This window comes from Theobroma cacao, chromosome 8 (assembly GCF_000208745.1).
Source record: "Theobroma cacao cultivar B97-61/B2 chromosome 8, Criollo_cocoa_genome_V2, whole genome shotgun sequence".
NCBI classification, from domain to species: Eukaryota; Viridiplantae; Streptophyta; class Magnoliopsida; order Malvales; family Malvaceae; genus Theobroma; species Theobroma cacao.
In genome coordinates, this window is record NC_030857.1 from 7,711,234 (window position 1) to 7,729,686 (window position 18,453).

The 18,453-nt window shown below is 35.3% G+C and overlaps 2 long non-coding RNA genes across 3 annotated transcripts; both read right to left on the minus strand.

Moving 5' to 3' along the window:
• LOC108663083 lies at positions 3,060–5,037 on the minus strand. The gene is made up of 3 exons (XR_001929006.1): positions 4,998–5,037; positions 4,344–4,466; positions 3,060–3,530 (listed from the first exon to the last, which is right to left on the minus strand). It is a non-coding gene; the product is annotated as an uncharacterized LOC108663083 (long non-coding RNA).
• On the minus strand, positions 10,409–12,638 carry LOC108663075. Of its 2 annotated transcripts, none has more exons than XR_001928995.1 (3): positions 12,308–12,638; positions 11,489–11,612; positions 10,409–10,613 (listed from the first exon to the last, which is right to left on the minus strand). It is a non-coding gene; the product is annotated as an uncharacterized LOC108663075 (long non-coding RNA). The 2 variants fall into 2 exon arrangements; XR_001928996.1 differs by lacking the exon at positions 12,308–12,638 and adding an exon at positions 12,145–12,175.

Sequence of the window (18,453 nt, forward strand, 5' to 3'; positions counted from 1 at the left end):
AGATGTTGATAGGGTAAACTCATAAAATCACGAAATCGAGCTACATGCATTGTTGAGTTATGCCGTAGGGGTTTCATGCCCAATTATCAGGGACGATGAAGATTTATTAAGTATTTTGTGAGATGAGAAGGGAGGTGTAGTGTTTACGACTATTAAGGAGCGATAAAAAAATGTTATGCCACATAAATAAGCTGTTCAACATAGTAATCACCTAAATCAGATTTATATTGCTTCAGACATACCACACCATGCAATCTCGAAGCAACAACAATGGCAATCACCATCAACGTATGTACATGAGTTTGAGCAGCCCGGTACACACATGATGGGTCTGTAAATGCTGTTTGCACAATTTTTATTAGAATGTGCATCAAACCAAATACTTCATTCTTGCCAACAAATGCAATCGTCACCCACAACTGTAGTGGGTGCATTGTCATTCTCAAATGACATTGTGATGGTCATGAGTGATGATGATGCATTTAATCAGATGTACGATGATTGTGCAGAAGATGACACTTCTGATTGGAATGATGATGATTATATTGGCAGGCATGATGACTGTTTAGGGGAGGACAGGGGTTTAGACAATCACATTTCGAATTGCAATTATGCAGATGGCAGTACAGAACATGCCACAACTGTTGTCTTAGAAGATGTTGAGTGCAATGACCTTATTTACAACAACCCCATCGCCGGTGACAACGGGATTCGTTCGCCCAATGATAATGATCAAGAAAGGGTAAATGTAGGGGTATCTAGTCAATGGATTATTCTGGGTGAAAATATGATCTTTTTCTAAATAGTTGCCACTGAAGAGTCCTAATCAAGCGATGATTGCTTATATTGAGGAAAAGTGTTTCCCTCTAAGACCGAATTGAAATGAGCTTTGAACATATTGGCACTAAAAGTGCATTTCTAGATTAGAGTTAAAAAGTCATGTCACGCTCGTTTTGAGGTTGCCACTAAGGACAAGGTATGCAAGTTCGTTGTGCGTACAACAAAATTGCTTGACAGAGATTATTGGCAAGTTTGCACATTCCACAAGGTACATGCGTGTATTGTTGATGGTTTGCAAGGTGGGCACCGAACAGTAAGCATAAAGTTAATTGGTGAGCTTATGTTCCCCGAACTGTAAGGAAATAATGTAACACCATTAAGACTTAAGGAAATAATGGAAGAGATGAATCACAAGTGGGGATTGCAATGTTAGTATGGTAAGGCCTGGCAAGTGAAAGAGTATGTGGAGAGTCTTGTTCTCTGTCCCTCGAAGGAGTTATTCTAACTCCAACCCTCATATTTTTATATGTTGGAATATGAAAATCTTGGTATAGTCACAGCTGTGGCTGCCAATCAGTCACAACAATTTAAATATTATTTTTGGGCATACGAGCATGTATCTGAGGGTTTAGGTTGGTAATGCCACTTGTAGTTGTTATCGATGTCACACATCCAAAAGTCAGATTTAAGGGTATTCTGTTTGTTACTGTTTACGAAGATGCGAATGAGTAAATATATCCAATTGTATTTGGCATTGGCTATGTTGAGGACAAAGAGTTGTGGTCATGGTTTCATACCTAATTGCATAGTGCAATTGGTTGTCTTGAAAATGCAATATTTATTTTTTATAAGCATTTTGACATCAAGAATGCAGTGGGAAAAGTGTACCTCGATGTGCACAACGGGCTTTGCAATTACCACTTGGGAAAAAAAGTAAAAAATAGGTTTAAGCATGAAGACATTTTAGCGATTTTCACCCTTGTAGCCAATAGCTATAGGGAAGGTGATTTCAACGAACATATGAATCAGTTAAATCAAATTTGCAAGGATGCTTACGACCACCTTATGAAATTATTCCCTGAGAGATGGGCACGTGCATGGTCACCGGTAAGGTGTTACAAACTCATGACATTGAACATTGTGAAGTGTATTAACTTGTGTCTGAGGCGGGCAAGAAAAATGCCAATCACTGTCTTGATCGAGTGCATTAGAGGCATGTTCCAGTATTAGTTCCATGAATGACACAAAGAGGCCATCAATTTGACCATGCCTCTTAGCCCTTGGGCTACTAATCTATTAAACACATGGTTCAATGAAGCATGTCACTTTTCTATACAAGCAATCGATCGAATGGAGTTCCAAGTTATAGGCAGGAGTAAGGACATAGTAGTAAACTTATCCACCAAGACGTGTTCATGTGGGGAGTTCCAAATCGATCTACTCCCCTACAACCATGCCATGACGAAAATAAGGTACAAAGATCTATGTTTCTTCTTTCTTTTGTAATGAATTGAACTTTTACATGGTTCCTTAATTGTGAGTTCATTATCTTCGTAGCAAGTGCAAAGGTGCAACTATTGAATTTTGCTCATACTATTACAAGATTTAATCTTGGGTGGAGCGTTATGCTATTCCCATTTGCCTTATTAGGCATCCCAGTGATTGGGAAGTCCTTTCCAATGTGAAACAAATTGTCATTTGGCCACTACTTTTGCGAGGTCAAGTGGGAAGACCTAGGAGGCAAAGGATTCCATTGGTTGGGGAAGGCAGTCGACGATGGAGATGTTCACAATACAAGAGCTACAGCCATAATAGACAAAATTGGCCAACCCTATTTGGAATTTCATTGACAAGTCTGGCACCATCTTCTAGTTAGTTGACACCTCAATTATGACGATGACCATGATCGAAAACATGTTCAACTTGTAAACAACCCAAACACACACGAAATAGTTGTCCAATGTGAATAACAAACTTTGAGAATGTATAAGGTCTCGTAGATGAAGATAGTGGCTTCTCAGAATGAAGTGATTCATATATACCATGATTTGTATGTTGATTAATTAGTGGAGCTATAATACTCTTGTTATGATATTTTGATCATTGTTTATGAACATGATGTTTATCTCAATATGTATGGTCCATTCCTATTGACAGATTAAACGTGTAACATCATTGTTAAGTACTTTTTGCAGAGTGAGTGCTTGTTCCATGTTTTTAATATATATGTACACAAATGTTATGGATTAGGCAACAAGTAAATGATTTTGGCATGTCCATGCATAATGTTCCTATCAAGTAGAGTAATTGAATTTCAACGACTAACATGATTGTTTTAGCATAATGAACATCTGCTGTCACAGCCCAATTTTTGAGCCATGACCGGTGCAAGGGCCCAATGGGCTCAGCCTACCAAGCCCAAGCAAGCCTACTTACATGATCTTATACATTAATCCATATTCCTTTAGAATCTGAAATTCGTAATACTAAATTACAATTCCTTTGAAAATAATTCATAAAGCCCAGTCATGCATTCATAATGGCATCATCAACCATTATATACATATATAGAATAACAAATGAACCTTAATGTTTCACATCAAATATCCATATGCACATAATTAGACCTCAACCGTTAGCGGAGTGACTCTTGGCACGATTGATAACACTTAGTGGCACGTTAACCTACAGAGCAATGTATAGGGAGGAGCACCTCGTCCTAGGATCCAATCACCTTTAACTCAAAAAACCTAAAACATAAATTAAAAAAAAAAAACATGAGTACAAACTCAGTGAGTGAACATAGGAGGGGAACAAACAACGTTAAGGAAGGTTTAGAAATCATGATGTTCATCTTTGAAAACAATGCAACTTAGTTCACGTTCTTATTAAAATCCCTCCATCAAACCCCTAGTTATTAAATCATTTCATAATAAAGGAGCCACATTTAGCATGAAATTGGAAACAGAGAAAATTTTCAGCAATCATCCAAGCAAGGCAGTATAAACAGAATGTTTCTTGCTGCAATAAAATCAACTCACAAGAAAATGGGAAATTTTCAAGATTCATCATGCCACATAATCACATATCAATCATAATCTTTCTATTGCATATACATATACTTAAGCATATATCAATTAGTATACCACCACATCTCATCCAGCTCATGTGCATCATTACCGGCATGTGCATTGCCCATTCCGCACATGCATTATTGTAAATATCACAACAGCATCATTACCAGCATGTGCACTGCCCACTCCGCACATGCACGGTTGTGAATATCACGACAACATCATTCCCAGCATGTGCACTACCCACTCCGCACATGCATGTTTACATCAATTATACAAAATTACTTAACAATATATATATGTATCATATATCTTTATATACATATCAGCATCATATAGAAGTACATAGATTCATCACAATCATGCTCCACATCACAAAAACATTCCACTAAAGGCTTGTTCCCATGCATTTTTATAGAAAAACAATTAAAATGTCTCAATCAACCACATGTGCCTTACTCTAAAAACATTTTATGCAAGTTCACTCACCTTACTATAACGGGATATTACATCGCTTTTTGATCGGAGGTGTCTCTAAAATTTTCACTAGCTGGTCGCTCGTTATTTACTCCGACATGCCACCACAGTACTGTAACCTTATTATTGCACTTCCTAACAATAATCGAACTCAATATATTTGATTATATATGTATACGGGCAGCACTTCAATCAATTAATCTTTACTCAAATTTATATTTTTCATCCTATCATGAAACCATCTTCAATTAACTCACATCTTAATACATTTTTACCAAACTTAATTATATCCATTACTTACGAAATTCTTTAGATTATATCATTGACAACTTATTTATGATGTCACGTGCCTACTTCAACCTTTCTAAATAATTTCCACCCAAATCCATCTTATATTTCCACACATAATCCACATATATGGCAGAAACAATCATTCTCACTTTCACTCGATTATTTCCTAGTTTACATGCATTGTTATCTATCTAACTTTCAATACTTTGTTTCTCAATCCTCCATCCACAATATTCCTTTTTCATTTCTTTCAAACAACATGCCATACAATCTTAATAATTTTCAACTAGCTTAGGCAAATAAATCATTTCAACAACCATAATGCCTCACAATATTCAACTAACCGTAGGCTTTAAAACATAGTGTTAAACTTACCGTTTTCCTTTTCCACTTTGAGTCCTTCATGTACCCATGGGTTTATTGGCTTACATGTTACCAAGTTTTCCCCAATCAAGCCAATCTTTGCTCCCACAAGACATTTCTCTAAGTCACTAACTCATTTTCAAAAACTATTCAAGCCAAAAACAAGAATTCTTACTGTTCCTTGCTGGAATCACCAAAACCAAGCTTTTTCTTCCTTTCTCTCTTTTTCTTTCTTCTCCTCCTAGGGTTTAGATGTGCTCGAAATAGGGGTTAAAGGCTGTAAATTTAGTGCTCAAGAAGTTTGGAGAAGAAAGGAAAAGAAACATGTAAAGGAAAAATGAAGAAAACTTGGTTTTAGGTGGACAAAGAGAAAATGGCATGGAAGCTTCAAGAATGGTGTGGAGCATGGAGAAGAGGAAAAAATCTTGCTGAAGGAGATAAGAACGGTTTTGGGCTGAAAAAATCAGAGTCAAAGCTTCCTTTGGAAGCTTTGACCAAACTTCAAGTAAAATTACCGTTTTACCCTTTTTGTTTCCTTCCATTTTAATTTAGTTCTCTTAATACTCATTTAACTCCAATTTCCTTCTATTACCTTCTTCTACACATGTACAAACAATGTATGAAGTTTGTACTCCAAAGTAGTGTCCCTATAATATTTAAAATATTTATTTACCAGCACTATCATTACTTAATAAAGACACACGGCCCCATTAACGTCATTTTTCTCCAAAATTCTCTCATTCTTCTTCTCCCCCACTTAGATGGACCATATATTCCTTCTTCATGGAAAATTTTGACACTGAATAAAATATTAATATTTTAATATTATTTTATTAATAAAATATTATTTTATTTCAAAAATTTCCTCTTGTCTCCCCTTGTCCCCTTGGTACCCAAAATACCTTATTATGGCTCAGTTGACTTTTGAATCACTTTTTATCTCACAAATTCTTCTCTGATAAAAATATTATTATTTTATTATTATTTTCTCGTGTGCGGAATATTTTATCCCAAACTATTCCTTTCATCTTTCATCATTTCTAAACATTATAATTAACCTCAATTGGCATCCAACAAGCTTTATTAGTCACCATATCAAAGTACGGGGTATTATAGTTTCCCCACTTAAATAGAATTCGTCATCGAATTCACGTCGATGTCGAGTTATCAATCTCATTCCATAATCTTATTCCATTTCTCCTTTTATAGGGAATTTCAATCTATTCACCTTGTTTACCTCCAGTTCAACTTGAATACTTCACTTATGTCTATTATTATCCTTTAGAATCAGATCAGTAATACCCTTCACAATCATAATCTCTTATATTGAGACTCCAAACATGCCTCTATCACTATCATCAAATATGAACCATAACTCTATCTCAATCATACTGATTTCGATCACATAGTATACTTACTTATGTATACCTAATCACCATCTTATTATTTCGCTCATTGCCAAACTTCTCAACATTGATTCATTCATCTTATCCCCATACACTATTTCGTAGCCTACAACATTATAAACATGCCATATTTATTTTTGTGCATAGTCTCAACTTTGAGAAAGGCTAATGCCTTCAATTATTTCTACATACTTTAGGTTTATCTTGCATTTACACCACATACTTCAATTATTCCCACGCTATGGATTACATTTCTTTAATCTCGTTCTCTGATTATCTTTTCTAAAATTTCTTATATCAACATAGTTCAACTTCTATTAGGACTTCTTGTCGTTGTACTATTTATACAACTCATCAATACATGAAGCTCAAATCTCCAATTACTGAGAATAATTCTTCACCTCAATTAGTCAAGTAATCAATTTCACATATACATGTGTACATGCATTTTTAAATGTCAACATCCCTCATTACGCATAGGGATCCATGTGTTCACCTGCCTTGGACTACATTTCCCTTTATTCATTCACATCCCTATCCAAGATTTAATATAATAATCCGCATAGTGCATGTCAACATTCTTGTTATGCCTGTGCATAACTTTATATCGTTTATATCATTTCCAATTATATGCTTGAGTTTCATCATACTATATCCTTAAAACATAATGTCATTAATCACATCTCACTTGCTAAATGTCACTTGCATTAAATTGCAATCTGATATTCGTATATACTTTGTAATCTCGTTGATCTTTCAAAGGTTTATCTTTATTGGATCATTGCATCTTATGCAATACCACAATCTCTAAAAGTCATCCTTATTTCTCAATTATTCTTCATATCTCTAATATATACATTATATCCTTGTTGCATTTCGACTTTAATGAATCACTTAAAACTTAGACTGATTCGAATCATGCATGCCTTATGTATTTTCGAATTCCAATTTTCATACTACCTTAGGAAGATTTCATAATTGGATTTCATTATCCAGATTATTTTCAATCATCCTTTGTTCTATTCTTCCACACTAATGTGATATCATTCTCCCTAGACCAATCTGCAGTTTATACTTGGAACTGCAAGACTTGAAACAAGGTTCTCCTTAAATACTTTTCAATGTCAATGCGAATCTCACTTTCAGCTTACGACTTCCTCTTTACAATCACATAAATTAATGCTTGCTTTCATAAGATCCATAGCAGAACTCCTCTTGAGTATTTCTGTGGGGATACCTATCTTAAACTCATGTCTCACCGCATGTGATCATTTAACCCGTAACTTAGCCGTTAGGCTCCTTAGCAAGTTTCAATAATTTCATATTTTATACTTGCCGTGTATGATTAGAAATTTGTTCTCAAAGATGTTTATGCATTCCTGAAACACTTAGTCTCTTATTTGCTCCTTAACATCTCGAGCATATCGTTTTATAGACATGTATTTATTCTTAAAGGTATATAAATACGTACTTATCCATTCAATCCTCAACTCATCTTCATAGGTTTCTAGGGTGCCACACAATTGGCCTTGTGTTGTTACTAACCCTTTTCATTTATTTGAGTCAAGACAAGAATTGTAAATTCTCATAATGATATTCTAGATAAACCCATTTGCTATACCACCCTTGTAATCCTTCATTCACACTTTCATTACTTGGTATTGACATCCCTTACCCATCTCTCATATATTCATCTAACTCTTCGCTCACTTTTTCCTTAGCCTTCAACAAGGCTTAATCTCTCGTCTTATTTATTTCTTAGGATTTGACTTTAGTCAACATATTATCCATCATAATACTTCACATGATATCTTATCTCAATGTAGTCATCTCAAGAATCTTTCAACTTCTCTTTTAATTATATGCCCATATATAAGGCGATAAAGAAACTTTTCAATTCATTCATGTAAACATTCTCCGGAACATTTAAAACTCCCAAATAACAAAGCTCAATGACTAATGACCATAATTCAGCTTGTATGCTCATTATCGTGCCACTCCCATCTTGCTCATGCATCATAGGTATGAGGTATTCGTAGCACTACGGTGCTGGACAGTCAGTGCTGTAGTGTCACGACTGTTGGACATGGGATAGTTTCAACATAGCAGCACTAAAGAGTTAGTGCTGCAACGTTGTGGCTGGTGGAAATTTCTTCCACGAGTAAGTTCTTCCATCTTTAAAGTTACTACAAGAATCATGCTCAACCATTTGGCTCTCTTCTAGGCTTATCCCACAATTCTCATAACCAAGTGTATCTTCTCTTTTGTTTATCATATGCACCAAGCCGAGTCAATATTTTTCAAACTCATTTTATCCTTTAACATTTATCTTCAACTAATAAGTCTCACCTTAGGACAATCTTGCCATATTGTGCATCAAATTCTCAATATATAATACCACACACAAAATTATTCACCATTTATGACATTCCACAATTCCTTAACATTCACAATTAATTGTCTTTCTTGTCTTGTAACTCAAATAATTTCATTGACTTTCAGTACAAATGACCATGAAAATGGTTCATATTTCTCCACGTTCTACATTCACAATCTTTATTAAATCAAGGATTCACCTCTTCCCAAGTTCCATAATTTGCCTCCCTTAGTCCATATTTGTGCCAAATTATCATCTTATAATGTCATGACATCATTTTGTAGTTCCTTCCATACTTAAATTTTACAATCCTTGACTTAATCACATCACCCATTCTAAATGTCACCTATATCCTCATTGATTTCTCTCATATCCTTCCAAATTGTAACTGCAACTAGGATTTCAAATTTCACATTTTCACAATTAATCGGTAATCGTTTGTTAGGTCTTGTAGTTACTTGTACTGTTAATGACTTTCTACGTCGATCCTTAATAATTATCTAAGGCGACCAACCATGCCATTAAGGTGAATATCCTCCCTCAATAATTATATCACTAATCTATCTCTATCATATCGAGGGACTCCAATACGCATCAAGTCATTTAAACAGCTACTTTATAATCTGTTTGAGTCATACAAAATAAAAGCCAACTCTTAACTCTTTTGTACGGATAACTACTGTTATTTTCCTTACATCGCATCTGCTTACACTTAAAGTGATACAAACTTTAATGAAAATAGTAAGTGTCTTTAGGATCCTCGTCGCCTTGATCTGAGCACATCGACGGATCCTCTTCCGGGTCATTCTCTTCCTTCTAAGATTTTCTCATTTTTTTTATTCTCAATCCAAGCTTGTTGCTACCCCGTAAATTCCTCCTTACTAACAGGTACAACACTTCTCCCAAAACCATGAGAAAAGTGTTAGACAACGGATACAGATACCATTCCAATATTATAATTACTGATAATCATTTTTCCCATCTTGTTTGTGTTCTTTTTCCTCGGATTGATTTCATTACGCACCAATCTTGCGAGACTTTTCAAGCTCTTAAATAGTGGTTTACCTCTCGGAGGAACCGATCCACTCGAAAATCGAGTCAAGTTACTTGTTACGCTTTCACCCTCGGGCATTTATCGGCTCCGAGCAGTGGAATCTAGCGAGCCCTCGCTAGTACTATGAAAGGTATCGGGACTGCCGTCTTTTCTAGACATGATGTGTGCAACTGGCGCACGTCCACCTATACGCAACCAAGTATTGATTACTTATCCATTTAGACATCATCAGAACAGGTAGGTTTCTAATGCAGTAGGGGCCCATGTAGCCTCCCGTCCTTGACTTGCGTTGCGCACCCACAATCTAAGGACAAGACTCTACACGGACTCCAAAAACTCCACTGACCATACAGGAATCCCTAAGATTCAACTAAACCTAGAGCTCTGATACCAAGTCTGTCACAGTCCAATTTTCAGGCCATGACAAGCGCAAGGGCCCAATGGGCTCAGCCCACCAAGCCCCAGCAAGCCTACTTACATGATCTTATATATTAATCCATATTCCTTTAGAATATGAAATTCGTAATACTAAATTACAATTCCTTTGAACCAATACATAAAGCCCAATCATGCATTCATAATGGCATCATTAACCATTATATACATATATAGAATAACAAATGAACCTTAATGTTTCACATCAAATATCCATATACACATAATTAGACCTCGACCGTTAGCGGAGTGACTCTAGGCACGATTGATAACACTTAGTGGCACGTTAACCTACAGAGCAATGTATAAGGAGGAGCACCTCATCCTAGGATCCAATCGCCTTTAACTCAGAAAACCTAAAACATGAATTTAAAAAAAAAAAACGTGAGTACAAACTTAGTGAGTGAACATAGGAGGGGAACAAGCAACGTTAAGGAAGGTTTAGAAATCATGATGTACATCTTTGAAAACAATGCAACTTAGTTCACGTTCTTATTAAAATCCCTCCATCAAACCCTTGGTTATTAAATCATTTTATAATAAATGAGCCATATTTAGCATGAAATTGGAAAGAGAGAAAATTTCCAGCAATCATCCAAGCAAGGCAGTATAAACAAAATGTTTCTTGCTGCAATAAAATCAACTCACATGAAAATGAGAAATTTTCAAGATTCATCATGCCACATAATCACATATTAATCATAATCTTTCTATTGCATATACATATACTTAAGCATATATCAATTAGTATACCACCACATCTCATCCAGCTCATGTGCATCATTACTGGCATGTGCACTACCCACTCCGCACATGCACGATTGTAAATATCACAACAACATCATTATTGGCATGTGCACTGCCCACTTCGCACATGCACAGTTGTGAATATCACGACAGCATCATTACCGACATGTGCACTGCCCACTCCGCACATGCACGGTTGTGAATATCACGATAGCATCATTACTAACATGTGCACTGCCCACTCCGCACATGCATGTTTACATCAATTATACAAAATTACTTAACAATATATATATGTATCATATATCTTTATATACATATCAACGTCATATAGAAGTACATAGATTCATCACAATCATGCTCCACATCACAAAAACATTTCACTAAAGGCTTGTACCCATGCATTTTTATAGAAAAACAATTAAAATGTCTCAATCAACCACATGTGCCTTATTCCCAAAACATTTTATGCAAGTTCACTCACCTTACTATAGCGGGATATTACACCGCTATTTGATCGGAGGTGTCTATAACTATTTTCACTGACCGATCGCTCGTTATTTACTTCGGCATGCCACCACAGTACTGTAACCTTATCTTTGCACTTCCTAACAATAATACGAACTCAATATATTTAATTAGATATGTATACGGGCAGCATTTCAATCAATTAATCCTTACTCAAATTTATATTTTTCATCCTATCATGAAACCATCTTCAATTAACTCACATCTTAGTACATTTTATCAAAACTTAATTATATCCATTGCTTACGAAATTCCTTAGATTATATCACCGACAGCTTATTTATAATGTCACGTGCCTACTTCAACCTTTCTAAATAATTTCCACCCAAATCCATCTTATATTTCCACACATAATCCACATATATGGCAGCAACAATCATTCTCACTTTCACTCGATTATTTCCTAGTTTACATGTATCATTATCTATCTAACTTTCAATACTTTGTTTCTCAATCTTCCATCCACAATATTCCTTTTTCACTTCTTTCAAACAACATGCCGTACAATCTTAATAATTTTCAACTAGCTTAGGCAAATAAATCCTTTGAACAACCATAATGCCTCACAATATTCAACTAACCGTAGGCTTTAAAACATAGTGTTAAACTTACCGTTTTCCTTTTCCACTTTGAGTCCTTCATGTACCCATGGGTTTTTTGGCTTACATGTTACCAATTTTTCTCCAATCAAGCCAATCTTTGTTGTCACAAGACATTTCTCTAAGTCACTAACTCATTTTCAAAAACTACTTAAGCCAAAAAGAAGAATTCTTACCGTTCCTTGCTTGAATCACCAAAACCAAGCTTTTTCTTCCTTTCTCTCTTTTTCTTTCTTCTCCTCCTAGGGTTTAGATGTGCTGGAAATTGGGGTTAAAGGCTGTAAATTTAGTGCTCAAGAATTTTGGAGAAGAAAGGAAAAGAAAACATGTAAAGGAAAAATGAAGAAAACTTGGTTTCATGGCGGACAAAGAGAAAATGGCATGGAAGCTTCAAGAATGGTGTGGAGCATGGAAGAGAAGAGGAAAAAATCTTGCTGGAGGAGATAAGAACTGTTTTGGGCTGAAAAAATCAGAGTCAAAGCTTCCTTTGGAAGCTTTGACCAAACTTCACGTAAAATTATCGTTTTGCCCTTTTTGTTTCCTTCCATTTTAATTTAGTCCTCCTAACACTCATTTAACTCCAATTTCCTTTTATTACCTTCTTCTACACATGTACAAACAAAGTATGAAGTTTGTACTCCAACGCGGTGTCTCTATAATATTTAAAATATTTATTTGCCTATGCTATTTTTACTTAATAAAGACATGCGGCCCCATTAACGTCATTTTTCTCCAAAATTCTCATTCTTCTTCTCCCCCACTTAGATTGACCATATACTCCTTCTTCATAAAAAATTTTGACACTGAATAAAATTTTAATATTTTAATATTATTTTATTAATAAAATATTATTTTATTCCAAAAATTTTCTCTTGTCTCCCCTTGTCCCCATGGTACCCAAAATACCTTATTATGGCTCAATTGACTTCCGAATCACTTTTTATCTCACAAATTCTTCTTTGATAAAAATATTATTATTTTCTCGCGTGCGGAATATTTTATTCCAAACTATTCCTTTTATCTTTCATCATTTTTAAAAATTATAATTAACCTCAACTGGCATCCAATAAGTTTTATTAGTCACCATATCAAAGTACAGGGTATTATATCTGCCTTCTTTATGCTTTTTAGTTTTCGCATTTGCCATAAAAATTACAATACACCTATTGTCTTTTTGATCTATCGATATATTGTCTTCAATATCTTTCAAATTTGAGCCCATCTATAGATATACATAAGCATCTATCGATATATTCAGTTTAAGACCTATTTGTGAAATCCTTGAGTGACTATCTATCAATAGATGCTACACATCTATTGATAAATGCATGGCATGGTCCTCTTCAATCATTTTTGGGTGTCTATCTATTGATAGATACTATGTATGTATCGATAGATTCAAGTCAATGTCCTTTAATATGGTTATTGGTTGGCTATCTATTAATAGATGTCGCGCATCTATCAATAGATGCATGGTGTGGTCCTTATCAATCGTTTTTAGGTGCCTATCATATCGTGTATATACCAATTCATTCAAGTCAATGTCCTTTAATGTGGTTTTCGATTGGCTATCTATAGATAGATGCACAGTATCTAACGATAAATATTCATTGTCTTCGAAGGGAAAGTGCTAAAACATTCAACTATCGATAGATGTTCTCATCTATCGATAGATGAAGAACATCTATCGATAGACTAATGACTTTTTTCAAATTTAAAGAGCCTTTTTACTTGTTTCTTATTTAAGGTGCTTAGCTTTTTTATTAAACTTCTTTAAAGGAATGTTTGGACTTGTGTGAACATTCGAAAGACAATTTTGATCCTTTAGTTTGTCAAATCAAAGAAACCTTTAAGTTTAATAATTTCCCCCTTTTTGATGCGACAAAAAAGTCTAGCAAAATTTGTTTTTATTTTTTGAAAAACTCTCCTTGACACTTTGCATTTACTAAACTTAGATTTGTGGAGATTTAGTACAAATTTTAACTCATTCTCCACTTTTTGGTCATAGATGTGTGGCATCTATCGATAAATGGCCAATCAGGAACCATATTAAAGGACCTTGACTTGAATTTATCTATAAATACATGCTATCTATCGATAGATAGACACCCAAAAATGATTGAAGAGTCCATGACATGCATCTATTGATAGATTTGCAAAATCTATTAATAGATATCCACCCGAGGATTTGAAAACGGGTCTTGAACTGAATCTATCGATAAATGCTTTCATCTATCGATAGATGGCCTTGAATTTGAATGATATTTAATACAATCTATTGATAGATCAAGAAGACAATAGGTGTACTATAATGTTTATGGCAAATGTGAAAACTGAGAAACACAAAGAAGGTAGATGTTTGTTGTGCTGAGATAATCATGTCAGTCATTGAAATTCAAGTACTCTACTTGACACTCAACGTCCACATTTTCTCTTTCACACATCTCTCAACTTCAACCAATTTTTTTATGTGTTTTTTTTCTTTTCTCAGTACAAAGAAAATCTTATATATATATAATTACGAATATTTTTTGATAAAGTGTGTGGAAATTTATGACACCACCAAATGATTGCGAATATTTTTTGGATTTCAGTATGACTAACATGATTGTCTAAATATTCTCTAACTGATCAAAACATAAACTTAACCAATTAAAACAAAAGATAAAGAAAGATTTCACATGATGTATCATCAAAAACATATTGAATTCAGGTTCATAAACAATGATCAAAATATCATAACTAGAGTATTTTGGCTCCACTAATTAATCAGCATACAAAATTATGGTATATGTGATACACTTCATTATGAGGATCCACTATCTTTGTCTATGAGACCCATATGTTCTCAAAGTTTGTCATAGCATTGGACAGTTATTTCGTGTGTGCTCGGGTTGTCTACAAGTTGAACATGCTTTTGGTCGTCATCATTGTTGAAGCGTCGACTGACTAGAATATGCTGTCGAATTTGTCGATGGAATTACAAATAGAGTTGGACAATTTTGTCTATTATGACTGTAGCTCTTGTATTGAGAACATTTTCGTTGTCGACTGCCTTCCCCAACTGATGGAATCCTTTTCCTCCTAGGTATTCTCGCTTGACCTCACCAAGGTGGTGACAAAATGACAATTTGTTTCACATCAAGGGGGATTTACCAGTCACTGGGATGCCCAATCGGGTGAATGGGAACAACATAACCATCTACCTAAGACCAAGTTTTATAATAGTCCGAGCAGAATTCAATGGCTACATGTTTGCACTTACTGCGAAGATAATGAACTCACAATTGAGGAACCATGTAAAAGTTCAATTCATTATAAAGAAAAGAAGAAACAAGGATATTCGTACCTTATTTCCACCATGGCATGGTTGTAAGGGAGTAGATCGGTCTAGAACTCCCCACATGAACATGTTTTGGTGGACAGGTTTACTACTCTATTCTTACTCTCAATCGATTGCTTGTGTAGAAAAGTGACATGCTTCATTGAATCGTTTGTTCAACAGATCGATAGCCCAAGGGCTAAGGGGCGTGGTCAAATTTAGGGCTTCATTGTGTCGTTCATAAACCAACGCTAGAACACACCTATAATGCACTCGATCAAGATAGTGCTTGGCATTCTTCTTATTACCTTAGACACGAGTTAATACACTCCACAATGTTCGATGTCATGAGTTTGTAGCGCCTTACTGGTGACCATGCACATGCCCATCTCTTAAGGAGTAATTTCATAATTTGGTCGTAAGCATCTTTACAAATCTATTTCAGTTGATTCATATGTCTGTTGAAATCGACTACCTTGTAGTAATTGGCTGTAAAGGTGAAATTTACTGTAACGTCTTAGCGCTTGAACTTGTTTTTTACATTTTTTCCTAAGTGGTAATTACGAAGACCATGGTGCAGGTTGTGGTACACTTTTCCCACTGTATTCTGAATGTCAAGATGCTGATTAGAAATGAACATTGCATTTTTAGGACAGCAAATCGCACGACACAATTGGGTAAGAAACTAAGACCACGACTCTTCATCCTCAACGTAGCCAATGCCAAATGTAACCGAATATATATGTTCATTTGCATTTTTGTAGACAACAACAAATAGAATACCTTTGAATCTGCCTTTCAGATGTGTGGCATCAATAACAACCATAAGCTGCATTATAACCTTGAGCCCTTGAATATATGCCCCGTATGCCCAAAAACAATATTTGAATTGTTATGCATGAATGGTAGCCAAAGTTGTGACTGTATCGAGATTTTAATGTTCCAACATATAGAAATATTAGGGCAAGAGTTGGAATGACTCCTCTAGGGGACCGAAAACAAGACTCTCCACATATTCATTTGTTATTTCTTTAGGTTTCAATGATGTTACATTATTTCCTTATAACTTAAGGGACATAAGCTCGCCAATTAACCTCACGCTCATTGTTCGGTACCCATCTTGGAAACCATGAACAATGCACATGTGTACCTTATGGAACGTGTGAAGGTGCCAATAATCTCCGTTAAACAACTTTGTTGCACACATAAAAAGCTAGCATGCCTTGTCCTTACAAGGAACCTCAAAACGAGCGTGACATGACTTTTTGACTCTAATCTCGAAATGCTCTTTTAGTGCCAACATTTCAAAGCTCATTTCAATTCGGCCTTGGAGAGAAACACTTTTCGTCGGTATAAGCGGTCATCACTTGATCTTAACTCTTCGATGGCAAATGTTTGAAAAAATATCATATCTACACTTGGTATAATCCATTGACGAGATACCCTTACATTTTTCTTTTTCCTGATCGTTGTCATTGGGCGAACGTATCTCGTTATTATCAGCGATAGAGTTGTTGTAAATAAGGTCATCGCATTGAACATCTTCTAAGACAACAATTGTAGCATGTTTTATACCGACATCCAAATGATTGCAATCCGGAATGTCATTGTCATCACCTCTGTCCTTCTCTAAACAGTCATCATGCCCACTAACATAATCGTCATCATTCCAATTAGCATTGTTATCCTTTGCACAGTCATCGTGCATTTAATCAAATGCATTGTCATCACTTACGTCTGTCATAGTGTCGTTTAAGAATGGCAATATACCTACTCTATTCTCAGGTGACGGTTGCATTTGTTGGCAAGAACAAAGTATTTGGTTCGATGCACATTTTGATCGAAATTGTGTAGACAGCATTTACAGATACCTCATGTGTGTACCGAGTTGCTCAAACTCATGTGCATAGTCGATGGTGACTACCATTGTTGCCAATTACGACTATATGGTGTGGTATGTCTGAAGCAGTATAAATATGATTTTAGTGATTACTATGCTGGATAACTTGTTCATGTGGTATAACATTTGTATGTCATTCCTTAACGGTCACAAATACTATAACTCCTCTCTCATCTAGCAGAATACTTGCTAAATCTTCATCGCCCCTGATAATTGGGCATGAAACCCCTGCAGCATGATTGAGCAATGCATGTAGCTCGATTTTGTGATTCTGTGAGTTTACCTAACAACATTTTCAACCAGCTTCATCAAGCCCGAAAATGACAAATCAGTCCCAACACCCCTCACTTATATCTCACCACTCTTGTAAGTGTCATCGACCCAATGACCACCGTATGTAATCATAAGCTTCATATTTGTCATGCCATTGAAATTTAACAAAAAATAAATGTCATAATCAATTTATCAAACATGTGTCACATAATGCCTAAAACTAGGTCACGTAATGCTTAAAAGTCAGTCATGCGGTGCCTACAACCCAGTCACACAATAGTTAAAAACCATTTACGCAATACTTAAAACCCAGTCACCCAATGTCTAAAAACTAGACACGCAATGCCTAAGTCACTTAAAGTCTAAAAACCAGTCACATAATGTTTAAAAATCAGATACGCAATGATTAAGTCATGCAATGCTTAAAAGGCATTCTCGTAACGCCTAAGTCATGTAATGCCTAAAACCCAAACACACAATGCTTAAAAACTAGTCACACAATGCCTTAAAAACAGAAATGCAATGATTAAGGAACACAATGCCTAAAAGTTGGTCTCGTAATACTTAAAAACTAGTATTGCAATACCTAATAACTAATTGATTTGCCTACTCAAAGTTAGGTTTAAGTTGCTAAAGTCATACTGCGTTCTAATTTATAAATATGTCTAATCAATTTCAACCACTCAACTTTGGGGATTTACGAATATAAACCAATAAACCAAATAACCCAAATGTAACACCTTCAATTTTTGATGTAAACTAAGAATGACTTATGAAATATGTGGAGTCTTGAGGGCTTTAATGATAGGAAATGTATGCCTAATGTT